The sequence below is a fragment of the Phasianus colchicus genome, chromosome 7 (genome assembly GCF_987193195.1).
Source record: "Phasianus colchicus chromosome 7, bPhaCol1.hap1.1, whole genome shotgun sequence".
NCBI lineage: Eukaryota > Metazoa > Chordata > Aves > Galliformes > Phasianidae > Phasianus > Phasianus colchicus.
This window is the reverse complement of record NC_143442.1, coordinates 32,604,903-32,632,657: the sequence shown is the minus strand read 5'-3', so window position 1 is coordinate 32,632,657 and position 27,755 is coordinate 32,604,903. Positions and strand designations below refer to the sequence as shown.

Here is a 27,755-nt window from a genome sequence, read left to right as displayed (position 1 = left end):
GCAATACCACGCAATACCACGCAATACCACGCAATACCACGCAATACCACGCAATACCACGCAATACCACGCAATACCACGCAATACCACGCAATACCACGCAATACCACGCAATACCACGCAATACCACGCAATACCACGCAATACCACGCAATACCACGCAATACCACGCAATACCACGCAATACCACGCAATACCACGCAATACCACGCAATACCACGCAATACCACGCAATACCACGCAATACCACGCAATACCACGCAATACCACGCAATACCACGCAATACCACGCAATACCACGCAATACCACGCAATACCACGCAATACCACGCAATACCACGCAATACCACGCAATACCACGCAATACCACGCAATACCACGCAATACCACGCAATACCACGCAATACCACGCAATACCACGCAATACCACGCAATACCACGCAATACCACGCAATACCACGCAATACCACGCAATACCACGCAATACCACGCAATACCACGCAATACCACGCAATACCACGCAATACCACGCAATACCACGCAATACCACGCAATACCACGCAATACCACGCAATACCACGCAATACCACGCAATACCACGCAATACCACGCAATACCACGCAATACCACGCAATACCACGCAATACCACGCAATACCACGCAATACCACGCAATACCACGCAATACCACGCAATACCACGCAATACCACGCAATACCACGCAATACCACGCAATACCACGCAATACCACGCAATACCACGCAATACCACGCAATACCACGCAATACCACGCAATACCACGCAATACCACGCAATACCACGCAATACCACGCAATACCACGCAATACCACGCAATACCACGCAATACCACGCAATACCACGCAATACCACGCAATACCACGCAATACCACGCAATACCACGCAATACCACGCAATACCACGCAATACCACGCAATACCACGCAATACCACGCAATACCACGCAATACCACGCAATACCACGCAATACCACGCAATACCACGCAATACCACGCAATACCACGCAATACCACGCAATACCACGCAATACCACGCAATACCACGCAATACCACGCAATACCACGCAATACCACGCAATACCACGCAATACCACGCAATACCACGCAATACCACGCAATACCACGCAATACCACGCAATACCACGCAATACCACGCAATACCACGCAATACCACGCAATACCACGCAATACCACGCAATACCACGCAATACCACGCAATACCACGCAATACCACGCAATACCACGCAATACCACGCAATACCACGCAATACCACGCAATACCACGCAATACCACGCAATACCACGCAATACCACGCAATACCACGCAATACCACGCAATACCACGCAATACCACGCAATACCACGCAATACCACGCAATACCACGCAATACCACGCAATACCACGCAATACCACGCAATACCACGCAATACCACGCAATACCACGCAATACCACGCAATACCACGCAATACCACGCAATACCACGCAATACCACGCAATACCACGCAATACCACGCAATACCACGCAATACCACGCAATACCACGCAATACCACGCAATACCACGCAATACCACGCAATACCACGCAATACCACGCAATACCACGCAATACCACGCAATACCACGCAATACCACGCAATACCACGCAATACCACGCAATACCACGCAATACCACGCAATACCACGCAATACCACGCAATACCACGCAATACCACGCAATACCACGCAATACCACGCAATACCACGCAATACCACGCAATACCACGCAATACCACGCAATACCACGCAATACCACGCAATACCACGCAATACCACGCAATACCACGCAATACCACGCAATACCACGCAATACCACGCAATACCACGCAATACCACGCAATACCACGCAATACCACGCAATACCACGCAATACCACGCAATACCACGCAATACCACGCAATACCACGCAATACCACGCAATACCACGCAATACCACGCAATACCACGCAATACCACGCAATACCACGCAATACCACGCAATACCACGCAATACCACGCAATACCACGCAATACCACGCAATACCACGCAATACCACGCAATACCACGCAATACCACGCAATACCACGCAATACCACGCAATACCACGCAATACCACGCAATACCACGCAATACCACGCAATACCACGCAATACCACGCAATACCACGCAATACCACGCAATACCACGCAATACCACGCAATACCACGCAATACCACGCAATACCACGCAATACCACGCAATACCACGCAATACCACGCAATACCACGCAATACCACGCAATACCACGCAATACCACGCAATACCACGCAATACCACGCAATACCACGCAATACCACGCAATACCACGCAATACCACGCAATACCACGCAATACCACGCAATACCACGCAATACCACGCAATACCACGCAATACCACGCAATACCACGCAATACCACGCAATACCACGCAATACCACGCAATACCACGCAATACCACGCAATACCACGCAATACCACGCAATACCACGCAATACCACGCAATACCACGCAATACCACGCAATACCACGCAATACCACGCAATACCACGCAATACCACGCAATACCACGCAATACCACGCAATACCACGCAATACCACGCAATACCACGCAATACCACGCAATACCACGCAATACCACGCAATACCACGCAATACCACGCAATACCACGCAATACCACGCAATACCACGCAATACCACGCAATACCACGCAATACCACGCAATACCACGCAATACCACGCAATACCACGCAATACCACGCAATACCACGCAATACCACGCAATACCACGCAATACCACGCAATACCACGCAATACCACGCAATACCACGCAATACCACGCAATACCACGCAATACCACGCAATACCACGCAATACCACGCAATACCACGCAATACCACGCAATACCACGCAATACCACGCAATACCACGCAATACCACGCAATACCACGCAATACCACGCAATACCACGCAATACCACGCAATACCACGCAATACCACGCAATACCACGCAATACCACGCAATACCACGCAATACCACGCAATACCACGCAATACCACGCAATACCACGCAATACCACGCAATACCACGCAATACCACGCAATACCACGCAATACCACGCAATACCACGCAATACCACGCAATACCACGCAATACCACGCAATACCACGCAATACCACGCAATACCACGCAATACCACGCAATACCACGCAATACCACGCAATACCACGCAATACCACGCAATACCACGCAATACCACGCAATACCACGCAATACCACGCAATACCACGCAATACCACGCAATACCACGCAATACCACGCAATACCACGCAATACCACGCAATACCACGCAATACCACGCAATACCACGCAATACCACGCAATACCACGCAATACCACGCAATACCACGCAATACCACGCAATACCACGCAATACCACGCAATACCACGCAATACCACGCAATACCACGCAATACCACGCAATACCACGCAATACCACGCAATACCACGCAATACCACGCAATACCACGCAATACCACGCAATACCACGCAATACCACGCAATACCACGCAATACCACGCAATACCACGCAATACCACGCAATACCACGCAATACCACGCAATACCACGCAATACCACGCAATACCACGCAATACCACGCAATACCACGCAATACCACGCAATACCACGCAATACCACGCAATACCACGCAATACCACGCAATACCACGCAATACCACGCAATACCACGCAATACCACGCAATACCACGCAATACCACGCAATACCACGCAATACCACGCAATACCACGCAATACCACGCAATACCACGCAATACCACGCAATACCACGCAATACCACGCAATACCACGCAATACCACGCAATACCACGCAATACCACGCAATACCACGCAATACCACGCAATACCACGCAATACCACGCAATACCACGCAATACCACGCAATACCACGCAATACCACGCAATACCACGCAATACCACGCAATACCACGCAATACCACGCAATACCACGCAATACCACGCAATACCACGCAATACCACGCAATACCACGCAATACCACGCAATACCACGCAATACCACGCAATACCACGCAATACCACGCAATACCACGCAATACCACGCAATACCACGCAATACCACGCAATACCACGCAATACCACGCAATACCACGCAATACCCAGACCCCCCCACTGTATATTATATATACATTGCTTAGAAAAATGCTTTAAAAGTAAAAATAAATTAATAAAAATAAAAAATAAATTAAATTAATAAAAAGTAAAAATAAAATTAAATTTTAAAAAAGGAAATTTTTTTTTTTAAAGAAAAGGAAAATATGGAAATGAAGAAAAAAAAGAAAAGTAATTTAAGGAATTAGAAAATAAGAAAATGTAGAACAATGAAATTACAAAACAAAATGAACAATAGGAAATCCAAAGAAATCAAAATAGGAATCAACTAGTCATGGCTCCCTTTTATGCACCAGAGAATCCTCCACCACCACCAAAGCACTAAGGTGCAAAAAGACCCAAGACATCATGCAGCCCAACCCTCCACCTATCACCACTGGCTCTCGCTAAACCATATCCCTCTGTGCAACATCCCCACAGTGATCTGCTTTTGTCCCCATTGTGCACAACACATGTTGCAGGGGCCTTGTGCAGAGCTTAACAGAGAAATTACAGCAAAGGAAACCTTTTGTTCCCATACAATAGAAATTGTCCTGATTTTTCAGACCTTTCTACCCAAGTGCACTCCTGGCACGATAGGGAGCAGGACTGCGGAGGGCAGGAGGGCTGTGCTGCATGACAAGCCAGCTGAATCTCTTTCACCACTTGCAGTGTAGCACCTGCCTCCTCTGTTTCCATCTCTCTCCTTCTGATCCACAAGAAACTGGGGAGCACAGCACCCCCTCCTTTGGCAGCTGAACCACAGCTGAAGTCATCACATGCCATGCCTCATTGGTACATGAAAGGAGTCTTTAGCTGCACTGAATGTCACAGCAATGATTTGTTTTAAACAAGAGTTGTGGCACCCCAGAGTCCTGTCAAGCCAAGGGAAATGAACTGTAGATAATGAATGTGCTTAATATGGCTTACCTCTAAATAGAGACAAATCAGCCTTACCTGAAGGCTACGATTCTATGAAAGGCCGACCTCTCCACCTGCTTGGGATCCGTGATGCTTTCCATGCAGGAACCAGGAGTTGTGGCAGGAAGCAGGGACTGCAATGCCTGAGAGAACTTCGTGAAGCTGTTGCTGCTCCAATAGTTAGGTTGCCGCTCTCCAAATTGCATAGGGCCCAGAATAGCGAACTATTCAGAGGTGGGTACCGCTGTGCAGGCGGGCAGCTTCATTTCCGTCAAATATAGTAGAGAAACAGGGGTGGATGTTTCCTGTCACATTAGAAATATTCCATAGCTGTTAATAAAGAAAAAAGAGAAGGAGGAAGAGGAATTTTAGAAGCTATTATTTGAATATTGTAGTTTCAAATGGTATCTTGGGACTAATTTTGAGGATTAAGGGCTAGGGTGAGGGTTAGAACCAAAGGGACTTTGGATTGAAAATAGGGGGCAGGTAAAAGGTGTCTGAGCTTCTCAGCAAGCCGATGCCAGAGCTGCCAAATACATCCCGAACTCCTGATTTCTAGGCCAGGGTCCTTGCCAAACAAGTGACACGCTGCACCGGAGCGCAAAATGCCCCTGAAGCCCTGGGGTTGTGCTCGTTTGCTTATCCAGGACACTGCTCTTCTGTACCGCTACTAACGACAGAAAATTCTTACCTTTTTCTGAGTGCAGACAGCCCTGAAAACCACCGGACAGCTCTTCTTGTGGCTGCCACCAGCACACGCTTCGCCACTTCTGCAGAACACATCATTGTAAACTCATTTCCTCCCCTGCCTCATTTGTGGCAGGAGGCTGGGGCTGCTGCTAAGGGCTAACAGAGGGGCCTCTGAGGATACTGCCCAATTCCAGTACAGCTGGAGGCTTTTCTTCAAATACCGGAAACTGCATTTTTCAAGACCAGCAGCGTATGGGACATGACCACAAATGAAAATTTTGGCGAGGTACAGGGCCCAATACATTACAGAGGACCTCCAGGGTGAGCCGGAATAAAACCTCTCCCCGACAGCAGAGCACAAGTGCGCAGACTTGCCTGGTGACAGCGGGGGTCACTGCGGTCGCCCAGGAAGAAGAATGGCCTCTGCGGGGTCCCCAGCCACCCCCTCTGCACAGACGCACCTTCCGTGAGACTGCAGCACATTCATACTCACATTGAGAGAGAAAAAACAGCAGGAGGGCACAGGCCAAGGGAAAGCAGCCTGCAAATGGCACCTACCGGCGTGAGGAAGGGATGAAGAGGGGGGAGCAGCAGTCCCACGGGGCTGAATTTCCCTGAACCAGCAGCACTGCGTTGCAGGTGTTGGGTTCCGCAGCCTTCCCCAGGTCCTCACGCTCACCGCTGCACACCTAGGATACCTGATAGAAAATCAGGAGCTTTCTGTTCACACCGTGCATTGACAGCTTGGTCAGAGCAAGAGGAAACCACCAGCCCAGTGCCTCCTCGCTATGCTCGTGCATCCCACTGTGCCCACGTGGATCCCTCACCCACCACCTGCTCTTCTTGTAGGGTGGGTCAAAGATCCCCCTGATAGGATGCTTCCCCACAGGGAGGTCAATAAAAAGTCCACCATAAAAATGGAGGAGGGACAGTCTCCATCCCAAAGTTCATCTGGTCTGAAACTTCCATTGGCTGGAAAGCACTGAGCGAAGGAACAGACAAGAACTGGGTCTGCTGGGAGGCAAAGGGCAGCCTATTAAACTCTCCACGCACATAAACAAGGACACCAGTAGCAAAAGCCTGTGACATTTCTGTTAGGAGAAAAAAGAAAAGCAAAGGCATCTATTTTCCTCTGTGCCCCATACTGCCCAATCTGAAAAAGAGACAGGGATGACTTTTCAACTTAATTAATAATGCAAAACCTGAGGAAGGGGCGAGTTGTGCGGAATCCAGCACAAGGGAGACTGCAAAAAGACGGATTTGCTGATAACACAGCCCTTAGAAAACAAGCTTCCGCTGTTCCCCTCTTGACACCACGTCTGTTGCCTACCAGGGCAATCATATCCAAGTGTAATTGTCTAACAATTGTTCTGCACTGAGAAAATAGTTCTGATTACAGACATTAACACGTTTAAGCATTAAGCTTCCTCACTGTAATTACCCTTGAGCTTAGTCTCACAAATGAATTAATGTGCTGATCGCTTGGACTAATAGAACCAGCAAAAGGGTGATGAATTGCTTCCAAATCAGATAAAATCAAGCGTGACATCATTTAATTAATTTCAAGGCTTGTGGGGAGGAGAAAGGGGGTCAGCGTGATGCTGGAAAGTAATGTATTTCTCCCCTAGTGATTTATTTGGAGACAGAAAAAGGCAAGCAGGAGGATGGGGAAGGGGAAGATGCACACCAGGTGAGGACAGCGCTGACATTTCTTGATGTGAGCGTGCAGCAGCGCGTGGCCAACTCACGCTGCCCACCCCACTCTGAGGTTGAATTGATCTCCAAACTCCACGGCCTGTACATAATCCCTTCTCTCAGCCTCTCTGGAGTCACTGCTTCTCTGCCCTTCCCTGTGCTCCCACACAGGGACAAGGCTGCAGGCAGGAAGGAGCCGGTACCCCCAGTTACCTCCCTTAGCTTCTCCCTGCACTACCAAGGGATTCCCAGTCATATTTATTTGAAGGGGACTAAAGGGATCGATGGAGAGGACGTGGCAGGACTCTGGACCACTGCTGCTAAGTACAGGCTCTCTCAAATATCCCCTGGGACGGCTGCTTACCTGTAACGCCGCACAGGAACACGTACCAGATGGGGGTCACAGGCACAGCTCTGTCTTTGTAGCCTTCCATAGGCGTTCATCACCAATTTCAGGCTTTGCCTCACACAGAATTCCTATAAAAAGAGCCACCAAGAGAGAAGATCATATAAACTAAAGGTCCCTGTGACAGCTCACACCCAGAGCTGATTTCTGCAACGTGAACGCAGCCCAGCTTTTTACATACACACACAGGGATACAGACTTTACAGAGACATATGGTCCTGGCCTTATGCCAGCTTAAAACATATGGTAGCAGTGCACGCACACAGACATACATCTACTGTCTGGAGCTGAAGAGACACTCGTCTCTTCTGAGTGTACACCATGGCAGTCACTGCAGCAGAAAGGAGCTCTGCTGTTGGCAGCCAAGCAGGCTGAACCCAGGTCTCTGCCATGCAGGGACTCGCACACCCAAAGGATTCGTCTCTACTTCACTCTCCGGCAGTAGAAGCAGGAATGAAATAACTTAAAATCACAGAATGGCCTGGGTTGAAAAGGAGCACAATGCTCATCTAAGTTCCAACCCCCTGATGTGTGCAGGGTCACCAACCAGCAGACCAGGCCGCCCGGAGCCACATCCGGCCTGGCCTTGGATGCCTCCAGGGATGGGGCATCCACAACCGCCTTGGGCAACCTGTTCCAGTGCCTCACCACCCTCTGAGTGAATAACTTCTCCTAATATCCAACCTAAACCTCCCCTGCCTCACTTTAAAGCCATTCCCCCTTATCCTATCACTATCCACCCACAACGTCCAGGTGGAAAGCCTTCTCTCACAGAGAAGGGGCCCTCCCGAGCACCTGAGCACCTTGCGGGGCTCTTTGGCAGCACGAGAATGTCACGGCATTCTGGAAGTGCAAGAAAGGCATTTGCTTTTACACCATGACATTTACCAAACAATTAAGGTGAAGAGCAACACACTATAATCACTTCTAGTATTAAATACACACTGTAAAAATAATTGTTTAAAAGGCATCCTTTGCTTTTTTTCTTTTTACGAGCACAGGACGTGATATTTTGCATATCAGTATAAGAACCCTTGCAGCCAGGATCATAAGATTCAATTCTAATTGTGTAATTATTACCTTGCTTCTTCTCCCATTATGCATTAAGTGAAGAGATCCAGAAACAAAAGGATCTGAGCTTTCCCAGCCTAATGGTTGTTTGCAGGATCTGTAGCGCAGGTTTCTTGTTTTTCTTCTGTCACAGCTTAGCATCATCTGAGAAATTCAAACAGATAAATAAAACTGCATTATGAACCTGCTGCTCAACCAAAATGAGTGCTGACTTTGGAGGCCCTGGTTGGTCCCGATTGCAAACCAAGCCATCACCTAGTTCCCCACCAAAACTAGCTCCCCAAGGCAGAAACCTATTGAAATAACTGGATTTAGCACCACCACCCTTTGGGGGTCAATGCAACAGCTTTACAGCTGTTCAGCATGCTGGCCCAATCACAAAAGACACGCACGGCTTGCCCCTGGCGTCTGGACTCGAGTGTACGGAAGGATGCTTGTTCATTCGGACCTGTGGTCCTGTCCTAACCCAGCTCCTGGAAAACCTTAAGAAACAGGTATTTCTATACAAGGGGCTGCCTTAGTAACTCTAGGAGGAGATGCCCCCAGAAGATGATTTCCACCTCCGGGGATGGTGTCAGCTGAATGCAAGGCCCTTGCCTTGCACGTGTTACCAACAGGGTTTGCATTTCTGCCTGCGGTACGTTAATATTCATGTATTTGCCTGCTGCCAGCCTTGGGAGCAAGCAGTGTCCTCTAACTGCAATTTCAGCCTGGTCAAGGTAACTGACCTCTTTCATTAAGTGCTCTCCAAATTTCCAATCTGTCCACGAATGTAAAAAATCTGCGCTAATTACAGGCCTGTCAGGAGGCCAAAAGTGCAGAGGGGAGGTAAGGGGGCTTCTGGGCGTTATTTAAAGGCACAGCACCAACATCAGCAAGGTTTTGGGCTTGCACTTCACACGCTGTCCCGCTCTCTGCTATCCAGGCAGGGTCTTTTAAAAACAGAGCCCTAAATTTGATGGTGGCTGCAGTTTGGGACACCGCCTCTGCCTTCCATGGGCACAGGAAAGCCCCACACGTATGATGCAGTAACACAAACTATGTGCGTGCATCACAAATCGCGTTTAAAACATAATGGCTTATTAATACAACACCGATCGTTTGAAAAGCGATACGAGCTCTTTCCCTTCTATATCCTTTTTAATAAGCGCATTTTGAAATTGACTGACCTTTTTTCCTTTTTCTTTTCTCTTTCCTAAGTTCCCTGGCTTTATGTAGAAAGACCCCATCAGTGTGAAGTGGAATGTAATGCATTTTATTACCACTAACAAGAGAATGGCCCATAACTCTAAAGAGACAAAGCCTCAAGTGAGCTATGAAGGTCATTTTCTAGCATCCAGAAAAGGAATGAAATACTGACAGTGCCATGCTTCCCATTTTGGAGACAATGTGGGCTGCTTTTAGCTCTCTTGCAGTAAAGGGTAAAAATGAAGATTTTTCTTCTTTCAGACCAAATTTCAGACCGTCAGTCCTCCCTGCCTCAGAGGAAATGAAGATGGGTATCCATCTGCATTTCCCAGCGTTACTTACAGCCCTGGATGTGCTGCTTGGCACGTTCTCGTCTTTAGGAGACACAAAGCCCAGCCTGCACAAGCAGCCACTGCCTCCCCCCTGCACCCAGACACCTCGGTGGGTGAAGGCTCCGCACGCAGCAGACTCTCAGACTCAGTGAGTACATGCTTACCACTATGGCTATATAAAACACTGCTGACTGAGAAGCTCGTGGTCTTCGTTGGGGTAAGCAGAGAGAGGCCACCAGCAACCACGTTAGGCTTGGAAGTGAAAAGCACACAGCAAACAAATGCAGAAATGCACACTGGGGTCCTCGGGCTGACCGCAAGTAAGCGGTGAGCTCTGCTTGCAAGCACATGGGAGCCTGCAGGGAATCAGCACTGAACATACTACATATTCACAGCTGAATAACTCTTCCAGGCTCTGATCTCGCTGCTAACAGACCAGGAAATACACATCCTTCTGAGGCACAAAGCTGGTAAATTGCCTTAACCCCACTGAAGTCAACACGTGAACTGCAGACAGGTAAAGGATGCGACCCTACCTGCATCCTCGGGATACCGCCCAAAGGGCTTGACACCCATCTCTTATTACTAGTTCATCGCTAACTGATGAACGAGCGGCAGCTTTGCCACTGACTGCAATTTGTCTTTCCTACTCGAGGTGCCAAATGTCATCCTAGCAATGCATAAGCAACAACACCCAGGCACAGCCTCGACATTGATACTTAATGATGCACAGAAAACGGTGCTGTTTGTGAACCCTGGCCCCGAACTCTGAGGCCTTCTTTCAAGACAAACTCGGCACGTACTCCTCAGCACCATTTCACCCCATTAGTTGTAAAGAATAATTTCTTTTTTATCCCCATAGGAGGGGAAGAGATGATCACACCGTTCAGCTGAAGCCAAGAAAGTCATTTGGGAAGAACCAGCCCTCGCATCGCACGGTCAGAACAAGACACAGACATGTGCACGAGTGCTAACGTCACCGGAAGCCTAAGCAATGTAAACAAACCCAAAAAGGGCAGAACAGAACTGCTCTGGATCAGCATTTTGATGTTTTCCTGGAAGACCTGACCCACTGAATCCGAGTTCTAAACTAATTCTCCTGGCAGAAGGCAGGAGCTACCTGGGATTTCCCTCTCCTCTGCAAGTATAGGGTGAGATCTAATTTAGCAGCAATATAATACAGAAAAAAAAATACATTTTCTTCCTACGAAATGTTGCTTATTATGGGTCCTAGCCTGCCAACACCACGAGACAGGCATGGGAAATATTTCCAGTACACAATAATAATGCTAACGCTAACTTATTGACTTGTCAAAGCTGTGCATGTTGTATACTTGCTTTTAGACACTGATGTGCAGTGATTTTCATCTTAGTCTATACTTGCACTTCTATCTGCCCACAGAAAAGTTTTTCCAGGTATTGACCCGGTACTGCAAATCTGTCAGAACTGAGAACTACCTTGCTAAGCACTGAAACTGGTCTGTTCCTCTGTTCACGACAGCTCTTTGGCACGTTCTCTTAGCAGAAGAAGCCAAACAGATCCAGAGAGCATTTATATTCGCGTTTCTGTACAATTATCCTGTTTGCAGAGCAAAGCAATTAAGCACCATGCCTTTGCCACTGACCACACGGATTGCACAGATGGAACAGAACAGCACATACCTGAGGAGTGGCTCGTCGGCTCTGTGTGACACAGCTCTCAGTTGCAGCCTTCCGGCACGGCACGATGCCAGCTCTGGTTGCATCGCACAGGACATCGGAGCAGGACCGGAGCCCCAGGATCTTGCACCAGCCTCCGAGGTGCTGGGACACACAGCCCCAGGCCCGCTGGTGCTGGATGAGGTGGCAGTGCAGAGTGCACCAGAGCACAGGTGCTCACATTTGGACTCCAGTTACCTGAGAACGGTGCCCCAATGCTGTAAGTTGGTTTTATTTACTAATTTGTGGCACTTCCCTGATTATTACCATTCTGAACCACCCAGATCTGTCAATCTAATGGAGATATATTGACAGTAAGAACATGCACTGGAAAACTACTGGCAGGTTGTGCAAAACGACCAGATTTAATCAGCTGATAAATTATTCACTCCAATTGAGAGTAAAACATACTATTTGAGCCTGTTTACGGATGTCTGATTTGTGCTACTGATTTCCCATCGCTTTATTATGTTTGCTAACACATTATGAAAACACGTTGTGATAAGGACCTTCCTTAAGTCATTTTGCTCTATGAGCAAATACCAGAAGGCTCGTTCCATCCAAGGCCAGGGACACGTTCCCGTGGGCAACAGTTAGTTACACACTGCTATGCAGTTTCTAAGGATTTCTGCAAAGAGCTAAGCTGCCAGCACAACAGAAATTTCATTCAAGGGAAGCCCTTACGCCGCCAGGACCCCAAGGGTCCTGCACTGCACTCCTGCCAGGCATGACTACAGCTCTAACGAAGCACAGGCATGGGGCTGGCTGGCTGCAGCCAGCTCTTGGGGGTGTTGCTGGTGACTGGACATGGGACTCTGCAGTCACTGCATCGTACTGGTCAGTGTGACCGAAATAGCAGCAACCACAGGCAGCACAATGAAGAAAATCCCTGGCTCCATCATTGTAACCCACAGTATGCCAGGCCCGCTGCTCGTCTTGAAGAAAGGCTTGCATTTCAGCATGCCCCAGACCGTTATTTTTGGGGGGGTTCTGGTGTTGCTTCAAAGGTATGCAGCAATACACCTCCCATCTGCTGAGCCACAGGTACTCTGCCCTGGGCAGCAATGCATTTCTGGAAAAGACCAGGCAGCAAAGAAACCAGAATCTAAACGGAGCTGGACGGCACTGGTCTGCCTGCCAGGTTTGGTACCAAACCCATCCTGGTGCATGATCCCAGACAAGAGCACTGAGCGGGCAGCCTCAATAGCCATCCTAATAACCCACGTTTAAATGTCCAGCCTTGCTGCAGGGTCTCCCTCCCCACCACACGGAGCCCTGGGCTCCAGTCCATCTCCTTTCTCTGCTGGAGGCAATCACCTCCCTGCGCAGGGCAGGCTTCACCCGTTTCTATTTGTCAGAAAGACACGCACGTGAACCCAGCTGAGATGTAACTGTGTAATGCCAATGAAAAGCCCCATGCAAGAACAGGCTGAGAGCTGGAGAGGAAAGACAGGGAAGTCTCCAAGATTGAGGCTAGCTGGAGGCACCAGTGCCCTTTTGGACCCTCAGCAACACGTGCTCACACACGTTTTATCTACCAGGAAGAAACCTGCTGAAGGTGAGAGGTAGATCAGCTGCTGCAAGACAGGCAGACAAAAGCCCAGGTACAGCCCTGCTGGGGAGCTGTGGCCCTGCACCGCTTCCAACCCTCGATGCCTCGGGGTGCCCAAAACCTGCTGTGCTCCCCTCTCCACAGGTCCAAGCCCCTCTCCCAGTACCACGCTAATGCCATAAAGGAGGTGGTGGGAGCAGGGAAGGCAGGGAGAACCTTTTGTTAAGACTGCGGAAATTTTCAGTAAAATGAAAACAAATTGCTCTAAGTAAACCATTTGTCACAGTCTGATTACTCTGCTGCCACTCTGGGAACACCAATTTGTCATGCTAGATCAGGATAACAGCAGGCTGACTGTACGGAATGGCAGGCTGCCTCCTGCTCTTGCTGCTTGCAATGAATGAGGATGGGGGGGAGCTCCCACAGCTCCTTCCCAGCACCTTGTCCCTCCCGACAGTGCACTTGACCCACGTTTCCCCCTCCTTGGCAATACCTGAGTCTCACCAGTTTGTACACCGAGTAATAAAAATAATCGTGCAAAAGAAAGAAAAGTTGCTGCACGATGCACTAATTAGAGGCAGTGCTACAGCAGGTATTTGAAGAAGGAAGGTTAATGCGAGGGAGCAAAAAGAAAAGATCGGCCCAAATGCACAAAGCATGGGAAAGTTGCAGAAAGAATTCCAGTCTGAGAATTATAATCCCCTCGGCTTCCCCATCCAGAGCTAAGAAACAATTATCAGAGTCTCCCCTGCCAACGTCTCTCTGGAATTATGTGATGGCCTGTAATGCTGAAACAAAACAATTAACTCCAGCCTACATAAAAGCAATCTTCCAGTCAACAACAACAAACCCTCAAAACGTCATTTTGGATAAAACATCGCATTCAGTCCAACACAAAATCTTTCACCCATTTCAAATTATTGAGAATTTTCTCCAAACCTTAGTTGGTCATTGTACCTTCAATATAAAAAAACTTCTGGTTTAATTGGAGGGAAAGGCCTTTAAAAATAACCATTCATTGGGAAAAAACAGAAGCTGTCACCACAGCTAGCAAACTCTCTCCCAAATAAGCGTTCCCCATGCCAAACTCAGTGCTGCCATAGATGCTTATATGGCTCTGCATCCTACCTTGACATCCACAATCTGTATAGAGGCAGGGTGACTAAAACCAGTGAGAGTCCCCCAAACCTACTGTCAGGCTCATAGAAATAGTATGTGGAGAGCTCAGCTTATCAAGACATATGCTTGTGGTTGTACTAAGAGAACTGACCCCCCCCCCAAACCCACCGTAGTGGATATTCCAAATACATCAGAAAACTGATTCTGCTGTTTCTTGGTCCAACAATCACTTAACTCAAATTCCTTATTTCACTGCCCTGAGGCTCAGCAGAGCAGAGATCACCCACAGACCCAGTGATGTTCTGTTCCATGATTTTGACACACATACGTATTCCAAATGAGACACAAAGCTAACTAGACATGCAACTTGCTGTAGCAAGACTATAGCTAATAGTCTTCTATGGGATGTGGTTTCTGCTGCAGCATTTTGGATTCAAGGCAGGAACCACAGGCAGAGCACGTTTATCTAAGGGCTTCCAGGGGCTGTAAACATCAGCATTATCTTCAAGAAGGATAACAGCATGATTTACATTTTAAACTTGTCCTAAATACCTGGCAGCAGCACTACATCCACGTTGCTCTCTCCACCAAGTGTGTGCTTGGGGTGGGAAGGGGAACAGGCGAAAACCAGTCCATTTGTCTGCTTTGGGAAAACACTGAGTCATAATTCAGAATTTACCCATCTGACATCTATGTTCTAAAATCATAACCCAGCCAGCTGTGATCTACCCAGAGGGAAACAATAGTGCATGGAAAACTTCAGCTGCTCTCAAAAGCTGCTAGAAGTGTGGATCCTTACTTTCCAGGACAGTTGTACAAATTAAAATGTATCGTGTTGTTTTAATGTAAGGATCAACGACCTCTGTGACCACACATGAGAAGTAAGGAAGAAAAGACACCACCGCCTCTATGGCAGACTCCACCACCTTTGCCATTTCTAGATGAGTCCATCCCGTGCATCAGAAAGTTTTCAGGACTCAACAACAGGCCCTACTGATTGAAGCATCAATACCACTGCATGCAAACTAGTTATACCTAACAAGGGGATCGTGTTTTCCTAAATCTTACTGGCTTTCTTAAGCCATTTTTATGAAGTTGGCACTCCTCACTCACGGGGATGAGCATGAGTGGTTAATGCAGCTGACTTCTGTCTTACAGGAAAGAATGGCTAATTACCAACATTCCTTTAAGTCCTAATAAAACAGCGAGGGCTGGTTTCCTAATCCCACCTCTAGGTCAATTCTAGAAGACAGCAAACATCCAAATCAATGCAAGTGAAGCAATGGCAATACTGAGGGACTAGATCATGGGAGATCAAGCTATAAAGGGGATTTCTTTTTGCTCCACAGAGACCGTTAGCTATATGATGTTAGTCGCCAACGTAAGTCATCAATTCACCTTCACTGTATTAGCAAAAAGCATCTGTCAACAGCTGAGCACAGACAGCTCTTGCAGTGAACACGCTGCAAGGTAATGGAGAGAGAAGCGCCCATAATTCAAAAGGCAGGTTCAGAGCATGCTCCTCTATAGTTCAAAGAGTGTAAAGACTTTCCTCTTTATCACGGCTCTGCAAACTCCAATTGATCTGAAACCAACTTGCATTTTCTAAATGTTGCTGCTGCGTTTGAACTTCAGTGAAAAATCCATTTGCTAGAAATGAAAGTTGCCAATTAAAATCGGTCTGTTTATGTTGCTTTGGGGAGGCGAGGAGTGAGGGAAAGAAAGGAAAAGCCAAATAATTCATTAAGCGATCTATATGGTGCCACTATAGCTGGCAATTATAATTATCCTAATAAGACCTTCCTGCTTATATAAGCCCTTCCATTCAGGGATCTCAAAACACTTTGCAACCATTAATGATGTTAGCTTCATCACATTCCTGACCTCGTTTTACAGCAGAGGGAATTGAGGAAAAGACAGAAAACAGCACAATTTTCTGTAACGGATAGCTTTCATTTTGTAACTGCCTGTAAAGTTTATACTTGAAACTAAATCACATTTCAGAATCAGGGTCAGTTTGAGCTCTTGAGCTGGCAGTCCTTGACTCGCAGTGAGTGCAGAAAAAAAAGGAGAACACTGGTGAGAATTGTGTGAACAGGAAAGGCCTATCTGCAAACCTCCTGCAAAGAGCCTTGGGTCGCTGAAATCTGTCACCCAGGCGATGCGGCAGACTCGAGCAGAGAGCTTCTGCCTCAGGACCTTGCACAAAACCCTTCCCTACCTCAAACAGCACAGACGTGTAAGATGGGAGCTTTCAGAGTCCATTTCTTCAAATCCACAGGTCTTGGTTTGAGCTCCGTCTCTGAAAGGAAAATGACAAAGAATCAATATGAAATTTTGGGAAAAGAAGAAAAATGAAATAAGCAGTTGAACACAATATACTGTATATGTAGGAGAAAGCAGGGCTTCAATAGCAGTCACTACAGATTTCTCAAGAACAGATTGTGTCAAACCAATATAATTTCTTGCTGTGAGAGAGTGACAGGTTTTGCAGGTAGAAGAACAGAAGCAAATGTAATATATCCTTACTTTAGATATTGTTTTTTACTGCATTCTCATAGCTGAATTAAGGAAGCAAGGGAGTTTCACACGGCAGGAAGAACACAAAAGCTGGGAAGCAGCATATAGAAAGGAGTTATCAGTGTTTCACTGCTGAAATGGTGGGACAGACCCACGTTCACAGGAAGCTGCCCCGGTCCAGCACTACTGAACACTTAATTAATGGTCTGGATGATGAAACTGAGAGCATGCTTTTTAATGCTGTAGATTTTGTAACCTGAGGAAGAAACACACCTTCTTCGGAGAATGGACCTGGAATGAACAATGATTTAACAAACGGAAGCTTTAGTCCCAAACACCCAAACTCTCCTTAATGGGAATGAGGTTTGTTTTGCCTGCAAGGTACATAGAATTGTAGAATCATAGAATGGCTTGGAAGGGTCTCTAGGGGTCATCATGAAACAACCCCTCTGCTCTCTTCAGTGGGGGAAAGGCCTCGGCTGAAGCACCAGATTTGAGATCTGCATTTCTAGAAAACTGGTTGACATCTGGAAGAGTTAACCAGAAGGAGGATGTCAGGGGGTCCCAAAGCTTTCCTCTGCCAAAAGAAAAGGATTTTATCACTGCAGATCACTTACGAATCCACTGCAGAGACGTCCAACCACACAAATTCTCCTTTGCATGGCTTTTCTCCACCCAGCAGTATCCTTTTAAAACTGAAATTAACTTTCTTGCTCACATATTGAAATTCCCTTCACAACCAGATAGCCAAATAACGTTAATTCTAATTTTAATTCTGAAAAGCACACAAAAAAGGGGAAATTTTCTCATTATTAACGGAAGAAAAAGCCTACTTAGCATATCTAAATGAAAAGTGTAAGATCTGTAACCCATACAATAGCAATCATGAAAAAGCTACAAGATGGAATTATGGAATTATTCTCTCGGGGCTTTTATCAAGGTAGTTATCCTAAGTTAAATGTGAAATCCACCCCGAAATCACTCTGAGAATTCCGTACTCGCTTCTCTACTGTAAATAATCCCCCACGCAATACTAAACGCTCTCTGTTTATGACTCCATAATTCAGGCTGTGCCAGCAATTAGCGCTCACAGTGATAGCAGTGCTGCATTATTTAAGAGTTAGAAGGAAGGTGGATTAGAGGAAGGTGCTGCCTGACTTGCTGGTGGGGCTGGGGTACAGAATCCACTCACATTCCCGCTTATTGCTTCTTCAGTATCCACAGATCCCTGCTGACCCCAAACGAGGTAAAGATGAAGCACTCGCTCACTGCAGTTTTGCTACGTTTCTGGATTCTGGGGTCTGATCTGGATATGATCTCAAGTTCGTCTGATCCCTCAGTGTCTGGTGTTAAGCTGTATTTCCTACAAGATGTATTTTGCAGATGATCTACAACTCGTAGAAGTTGTACAGAACCGTACAACTTGCGCCCACATTTGAATGTCTCCACCATTCCTGAATCATAGATGTAGAGAAAAAGCACTTTTAAATGGCATTTTTGATGTCACGTGAAAGGCAAGCAATTTCTAAATATGACATTGAGCCTCCTCTCAGCGGAGCCAGAGTTAAAACTCTATAAAGCAGGAGTATCAGGATACAGGCCTGAGCACTAATTCTAAAAGCAAAACTGTACGCAGGGACCATCCCTGGAAGTTTGTCAATTACAGCAGCAGACAACACAACGTGAGTGCAGTAGGAGATGGGCACCAAAACCCTCGGATGGGTCTGTGGGGTGCAGAACAGCTGTAAGACTCAGGTTTGCCGAGGATGAGGCCAAATGTGCTTCAATCATTTAATGCCATACATTTACCAAAGAAACCACAAGTGTAAGAAAGCAGAACAGAGAGTATGTTGGGCAGATATCACATCCATTATTTACTTCCAATAAGCGTAGAAGTCTGACACCAGAAGTCTGCATTAAATAAACATGCTTCTTTCCATATTCATTAACACAACCACTATTTTCATCGCACTAACGACATGAATTCATTACTACTGCACAGCGTCTGGGTACGTTACTGTGAAGTGATTTTATGCACTGTTATTTGTAATCAAATTAGAGATTACAGGCAAACGAAATCCTAGAACTTGTTGGATAACTCTGTCTGGAGAAGACCCTGACATCCTTGTTTATGGATATTTTGGGATGTGGCGAGTCTAAATTCTACCTCCGGCCCTCTCTGCAGCTGTCATTAATTTGACATTTCTGCAGGACCAGAGGTGGCTGAAGCCAGCAGAACAGTGGTTCAGGTGGGAGCCAGCCAGGTAAATGTGGCTGCATAGACTACCTGAAAGCTGCTCAGCATCTTGTCTTGGGAGACGTAAACTTCGGTAAGAAAGCCACAAGTGAAACTTAATGGCTTAACCAAATCTTGCTGGTCTCTAACCAAACAGCTGGGGAAACACTTCAGACACCATCAATTCCAGGCACGCAAAGACATAAAGAAGCCCAACGGCCAAGGGGTGAAGCTACATAAATTCAGGCCACATTAAGCATTATTTCCTTTTAATAGCGAGGAGGAATTAACCATTGGAACAATTGGACTAGGGACTTGATGCAGTTACCTAGGCAGGTCATCTGCATTTTAAAAACCCCATGCTAACTCTAAAGAGCACAGGACACAATACTATGGGCTGTTTTACTCAGCAGGTCACTCAAAGACCACAGGGCACCACTGCTACCAGCTGTAATTTATGACACTATATGAAGACCTTTGATTCTCCTACAACTGGTCCTCCTCTGTATTGCAGCGTATTAACTGTTGAATATTTACTCTAAATGACTCAGATTTGGTGAAGAGAGCCAAGCCACCCCCCTTACACATTTGTAGCTGATTTTAGGAGCCACAAAAGCAGATCCTTAGCTAGAACAGCTCCGCTGAAGCAAGCAGAATTTGACCTGCTGTCATGAGATGAAAAATCAGAGTCCCATATCACGGGTCCCTATGCATGTCAATTTTCCCACATTATTCACCTAAATCTCCCCTTGATTTTCATCCAAGACTAATGGCTGTGAACAGATCTTTCCGCCTCAGCATCTTCAGCTTTCTGTCCTGGACTTTCCCAGGCACTTCCTTGATAATTCTGTTTCTCCCAATTTTGCCATGCCTACGCCATTCTTTCAGCATGTTTTGCCTGTACTTCAAGGGAATAATCAAGCCTAGCACTAATCACCAAATAAAGAGACTTAGTGAGCCTATGGCAAGAGGATAAACGGGATTAGCACTTCAGGAGGACAGAACGAATACAGATGGGCACTCAATGGACAGGTTTTGCTATTGAGCCAAGAGTGCCTCAGTAAGTAGGGACAAGGGAGCTCTTAAAGCCTTTGTTTCTAGCCAGAGATCTTTAGGAAAATGCAACGCTACATTGTGGAAATATTTATACAGAATGTGAATTCATTAGGAACTGTGCTAATACTGCTTTAAGATTTTACTGACCTTAGTGAAATGGCTAAAACATGTCTAATTCTAAAGCATGTAATGTTTAACTCTCACACTGCGTACAATCCTTTAGTCCCAGAATAATTCACATTGGAAAGGACCTCTGGAGGTCTCAGCCTAACTTCCGGCCCGGCCCTGAGTGCCAGCACCTTTTCCAGGAGAGTTCTCAAAATCTGCCACAATGGAAATTGCACCCAGATAGGAAAACTGGGAGCAAAAGGCAGGACAACTTCCTCCCTTGCTTCCTCTTCCAGAAGCAAAGAGGAAGTGGAGGTAGGTGACTCTATGCCCAAACATTCTTTCTTCCAGACTGCACAACATCACCCCACAACCATCCTGCTTCCTGGAACACCTGCATGGTCCTCCAAACCTCACGAACCAATTCCTGATAGCATTTCCAAAGGATGACTGAAAAGCATTGAACACCCAACCGCTGCTGGAGAGACGCCTTTCAGTCTTTAATTGCCAGTGATCAAACCTAAAACTCACCAGCTCATCCCGACAAAATGTGAGAAATTCAAATAATTCTCTGCCAGTCCTCATTAATTGCCATCTACTGCAATCAAAAAACATGGCTCATCTTTCCAGCTGCCTAGCAGAGGAAGTTTTCTACATGCTAAAGATTTAAGACACGGAATTTATGGGCTCCATTCAGATTGACGATAGTCAAAACATTCCTGAGAGGTTGTTTTTTTTTTTTTTTAGCATCAATCTTATGCTGAACCCAGAGTTTTCTGCCTGCCAGTACCCAAGCTATTGCAGAAGGACGTGGCCATGCTCTTTGAGAAGCGTGTCCCAAAGCTGTGTGTTGCCTCCTACAACTACTGCTTACAAAATCAATATGGACTACGCCACTCCCACATGGGAATATGTAGGTTGGGATAAGCTAGGTAATGGAAAACAATAAATCTCTTTGTGCTGGAGAGGGACTTAAGCAAAAGTGAATTAGGTTCGAAGAAGTGATTTGTTAACCCTTCTGCTGAAAACACGATTCCTCTCATCACACAGGAGGGGAAGGGCTGTCCGCCCAGTTGATCCTTTAGTTATGCGCCTGGACCAAGCCTCACAAATCTCTGCTTATTTCACAGCAACAGCACAGGCAAGTGGGACTCCAGTGCCACATTTCACCCAGCACCAGAGAGTAGGATCCCTTGCAAACACACCTTCCCCTTTGACTTCCCAACTGCTCTAAGGACACAAAACAGTGCTTCCCAGGCAGGAAATCTGAGGCACGAAAAGGCTCTTTCAACCAATGGAAAAGGGCAGAAAAACAATTTGGAGTTTGAAACACAAAAAAGAGACGCATCCTTAGAACTTACAGTATTTACCCTAAAAAACAACTGAAGCAAGCACTGGTCTTTCTGCTTTCTGATGTTTTCCAATTAACAACCAGCATCTTCTTGTAAATGCACGGCAGCACAACACGGAGCATGTTCCAGAGCTGCAGCCTTACTACGACCTGCCCAGTTTTTAATTACAGAGAAAGGATTCGCTCCCACTTCTACCTCAATGTAGATTTCCATGTAGAAACCAAAAACTAGTAGAAGAGTTAAAAAATGAGTGCATTTCTTCACATTTCATTGGAAAGAGAGGGAAAGAGAAAATAAGCACTTCTGGTGCATGGTGCAAAGTGATCATTTATCTTTGTTTCCCAGTAGCCCTTATGAATGCAATTGCTGTACTGAACTTGGCACGCTGCCTGTAACATTTGAGGACTTTCCTGCCTTAACAAAGTGTCTCTCCTGAATTCATTCCATTCACAGGTTGCTCCCGAACAAAGGAGTCTGTCCTTTCTTACTGTCATCTAAGGAAGCTCACAGCATAATAGGTACAGAGCCCTTAGCTTTGAAAGAACTTCCACTCTCCTCTTGGGAAATACTGTAGTTGTAATACATTTTGATACTGCCATAAAGACATTTGGAAAATTCTTTCAGTTATTGTCTGTGCCTGATGTCCTAATAAAACCTGAACTTTGAGTGCACGCGCTTGTGCCGCTATCGCCATGCCAAGGCATGGCTAATATCATTACCCAAGTTCAAGGCTGTTATCACACCAAGGAGAAAAAAATCCCAGATTTGGCTTTCCTTTTCCACTATATACATAACTGAAGGCATAGTAACTACAGGGCTTGGTTGCCAGCTCCCCCCATAAGCAACTATCTGTCCTAACATCTCCAGTTAGCTGCACCTTGCCCATCCTTTGGCCACTCTGTTCAACCCACTGCAGGGATCTTTCAGGTGCTGGTCACATCTGGAGGAGGGAATATACTGCTGGATTCTCTTATACAGGCAAAGAGAAAAAAGGAGAGCGATCTGCATTCATTTCAAAACATTCAAGCTTATTCCTTGATAGCAAAGAAGTACTTCCTTCAGGTTTAAACTAATGAGAGGAGATGATACTAGCTGAAGTAAGATCAAGAAACACAGGAAATCCTTTGATGTTGCTAAAAAATAGACAAGCCACTGCTGTTTATCTAAGTATTTGGTAAATTACACTTCATAAGAAGGGATGTGCTTTAGTCAACGGTATTTTGAAGAGGCAGATGGGTTTTGTTTCATTGTGCTTAGCCTTTGTGTTGCTGGTTTTCTTTTTATTTTAATTGTTTGTAGGTGTTGCATGTTCACCCTACAGTACAAGTGGTGAGTCCCATCCATCACCTTTCTGGCTACTGTATGAGTCCCTAGTTGGATAATGACTTAAGAATAAACATATGAACTATATATGCATATTAGAATACATATTCTAGGATGAAGATGAAGGCAATCAGAGGGCTGGAAGCACCTCTCTTACTAAGAAAGATTGAGGGAGTTGGCCTTGTTCAGCCTGGAGAAGAGAAGGTTCCAATGAGACCTCACTGCGTCCCACTGGTACTTGAGAGGAGCTTACAAGCTATAGGGGGACTGATTTTTTATACCATCTCATAGTAATAGGACAAGGAGGAATGGCTTTAACTTCAAAGAGGGGATATTTAGGTTAGATATTAAGAAGAAACTCTTATTCAGAGAGCAGTGAGGCACTGGAACAAGTTGCCAGAAGAAGTTATGGATGCCCCATTCCTGAAGTTCAAAGCCAGGTTGGACGGGGCCCTGCGCAGCCTGATCTGGTGAGTGGCAGCCCTGACAACAGCAAGGAGGGTAGAACTAGATGATCTTTAAGGTCCCTTCCAACCTATGTCGTTTTATGATTCAATCCATGTCACACTGGTGAGAACAAGCTTTCAGCTCTGGTTTCTCCCTTTTACCGACAGGGCCACAGCATCACTTCAGTCACAGGAACAGTCTGAACCCCAAAAGGAGGTGGAAGGAAGGAGGCTGCCTTTTCACCAAAGCAGCTTAGTGGTCTGGTTCACAGCACAGCCTCACAACTCACTGTATCAACACAGCAGAGAAGGGAGAAACAACTGCTCACAAGGGAAAAAAACAGATCTGCGAGGCCAAGAAGAGGAGCATACAGAAAAAGCATATACCAAATTTTAAGTGCTACAGCCATTTCCACCCTGAGAAGGTGAACACAGACTCCAAAGCAGTCCAGCTCAGCAGAAATTCCCATTCACTCTAAAGTGTGCAGCAGACAGGATGCAGCCAACTCCCATGCCCAGCATCTGCCTGCTGCATCATTTCCACCCCAAACCACCAGAAGGCACAAAACCCCAAAGAATAGTAACCTCAGACCAGCTGCCTCAACCCACAAGATGCAGGACCACACAAAGGCTGGGCGCTGCACTGAACAGAACAGCTCATCTCTTGGCCTGGAGCAGTGAGTAACTCTAATCCCTTTAACCTCAATGTAATCAACACACAAAGAATGATTTATATTACATTATCCAAATATTCCTGCTCTCTATCCTTCCCTTGGGGGTAATATATTTTTTTCCCTGTGGATTAGCTGGCTTTCGCTGAATGAATTTGTATTTCTCTCAACAAGAGGAAGAAGAAAAGATCCCAACAATGTAAATTTGTGGGGAAAACAGTAGGTGATGATCACAGCCAAACGAGAAATCTCTGAAACAGAACTGGCTGTACGTACAACTAATACAGTTTGTTACATATAAGTACTGCCTTTCAGTAATTCAAAAAACATCCAGAAGAGTTCTCCATCCAGAAAAAAAAGTACATCTACTCCTCCACAATGACAAATGCAGATGGTACGAGCTGGAGCAGGACGTAGCACTGCTAACAAAACAGAGCCACAACTGCATGCCACAAAGAAGGCACGGTACAAAAAGACTGAGAAGATGCACTGCAGGAAGGAGGGCAAGGTGAAGTGCCCTACACTGGGGAGCAAATAGCTTTGCTCCAGGAAAGCTGACCTTGGAACTCACCTGCCCCCAGAATTACCTCCAGCCCCCAGAGCAGCGAGTAGGGCAGCTGGGTCACTGCCCCCAGTGCCTCCTTTGGGAAGAGCTTTCCTCTCAGAAAAGCCCAGGGTACCTTCAGATCTGCAGTGAAAGTGACAGTGCAAAGGCCTTTTCTCCCATTATTGTTCCAGCCCTTCCCAGCCTTAAAAGAGAGACTTCATTGCACACAACTGTGATTTTACAAAACTGACCAGACTCCAAAGAAAAATAACACCAATCAATATCACCCAAAATAACCTCCAACTGGAAAACTCTATAGGAAACCAACTGCATAGGCTGCACTAAACCACAGGCAGATTTATTTGCCTCGCTGATACGTTTTTTGAAACAGTTCTTACAAATTCCCAGATGGAAAAAAAAAAACACAGATGAAGAGAATTTTGTAGCAGTAAAGACTGCAGATGGATTCAGCATTCCTTCTACCATGTAAGCTATATACTCAGTAGGGTTCATTCTGACATCAGTTTTGCAGCACAGTGTGAAAGGAGGCAGAGCTCCTGGTGTGAAGTGGGGTGAAAGTGCATTTCAGGACAAACTGTGCGCTGCCTCCACTGCTTAGCTCCATCCTCAAGAGCCCCTCTGAGCTGCAAGGGATGATGAGGACCGTGCTGATAGCTTTCTGACTCAGTCTCTACGTTTCTGGGCAGGCCACATGCCTACACCGCATTGTACGGGGCTGCATATCTCACGCACATCACATCCGTCTCTGCGGGATTGATCTCTCACCTTCACTGGGATAGCAGCCCCTCCGAATGAGTCTATACATGCTTTAACTCACGCAAACTCAATCATCAGCTTGGCTCTGGGGAGTCTTTTCTGAAGGGGAAACTGTTGTCATTCCTTCAGAAATGAGGCATAATGTTACAACAATTTTTTTTTTTTTTTAAAGGACAAGCTGCAGCGCTACCGAGCCCCAGCAGTTCCCATTAAAAATGACTCTTCTGTGAGAGCTCTGATATTGCACACTTTGTCCCCAGATCACCTTCCCCATCCCTGATAGAGCTCCTGCTACCTCCCTGGGCTGACAAACCCGCTGCTCAGTTCCTCCTATTTTTTAATGATCTCATCTCACTCCAGCACATCTTGATGCTACTCTCCTGCAATCCTAGGGATTAGGACAAGGATGAACTCAGCTGGTCTTGCTGGCTTCGCACACTGATGAACTTGTTGAAATCTACTGCCAACATGGAAGCTTTACTGCCTTTAAGCTTTTAAGCATAGCTGTGATGGCAGCACTGTCTGCAAGGTCTCACACACTCCCTACTTAAACAGGATAGAATCTACTGAGCCGCACCGCTTGTTTTAATAACAAGAGCCAACTCTATCTAATAAATATCATGGTGAGAAATCTGCACCTGGGTCCAGCCATCTCAACGTGCGACCGTGTTTGCACCTTTCCACTGTCTGGGCTTTGCCCCAGGCTTACAGAGCATCTTTTAAGTGACTCTTACCCTCTTCTCCATCCAAAACATTTCAGGATGCTGTGTGCTCCTACCCGCCCACAGAGGTGTCAGAAAGTCTCAAGCTCTATATTTTCTTTATAAAAATACCAGCCTGTTTGTCCTTCTCTCATGTTTTTTTTTTTTTCCTCTCAAAGATAATTTGCCTCAGTCAGATAAGGGTATCACAAACTGCAGTGCAGAACTGAGACTCGCACAAAGGCACTTCCTTAGTCTCGCTTTGCTATGAAATATCCCCAAAAACTCAAGCAAACATTCACAAGAACACTCTGGGAGGAGCTTTCTTCCCAACACCCTGTCCAATGCAAAAAGCAGTAGGAAACCAGAGTTTTGTTTTCTTCTTTCTAGGACCTTAATACTGCACTACTGCTAATCCTGGCTGGCTGGCACTTACCAAAAACTAAATAAAAGTCATTCATCCAGTGAACCACAATCCTTATTTTAACAGGGTGGAAAATTCAACATTCAGTAAGAAAATGAAGTCCTCTCTTCTTCCTTTCTGAAACTCCAGTGTTAATCATCAGCCCAGTGTAAGCAGCACGGCTAACAGAGCTGAATCAAAACCATTCCTTTCTTCCAATACAGATCTTCATTCTAGATTTATGTCTTTGTATTATTTGCACTTTGTAATGTTACAGGTTAATGCATGTAACAAACCCAGAGGAAAACAGAACTCAAGTAACCACTGTCTGCAAAAATGAAGATCACCACCTCATTCCAAACTGGTCCCAGCACTGTGCCTATGTGTCAGTGGAAAGCCATTCTCCTAATTGATTCCTTTCTGAAACTTGACCTCTATCCCGAACTTTGGCCAAAACTTACTTGCAGGGATAGTTACTCAAGCCTATAAAATATCATTCCACATTCTAACATCAAGGTACAAAAAACTGTAAGAAAGAAATGGCACCCTCTCCTTTGGAAACCACACATCTAGATCAGCAGAACACAAAATCCATTCCCCTGTCCAGTTCCTTGTTCATCAACAGACATGGCAACCCTTGCTATCAATACAAGCTGGGGGATGCTAAGACAGAGCATGGCCCTA

General features: G+C 46.1%; 1 protein-coding gene across 10 annotated transcripts in view; it reads right to left on the bottom strand.

Moving 5' to 3' along the window:
* CPS1 (carbamoyl-phosphate synthase 1) overlaps positions 1 to 27,755 on the bottom strand; it is a 256,402-nt gene that overhangs the window by 5,124 nt on the left and 223,523 nt on the right. For 3 of the 10 annotated variants that reach the window (XR_016468445.1, XR_016468450.1, XR_016468453.1), the window contains 6 exons: positions 17,153 to 17,233; positions 9,052 to 9,186; positions 7,930 to 8,042; positions 6,429 to 6,568; positions 5,872 to 5,950; positions 5,217 to 5,510 (listed from right to left, as the gene is read on the bottom strand). The gene's annotated coding sequence lies outside the window, so the exon portion shown is untranslated. Of the gene's footprint in view, positions 1 to 4,564; positions 5,135 to 5,216; positions 5,511 to 5,871; positions 5,951 to 6,428; positions 6,569 to 7,929; positions 8,043 to 9,051; positions 9,187 to 12,398; positions 12,459 to 15,483; positions 15,575 to 17,152; positions 17,234 to 27,755 lie in introns of those variants that run through there. The other 7 variants (XR_016468447.1, XR_016468446.1, XR_016468452.1 and 4 more) reach the window with 7 other exon arrangements.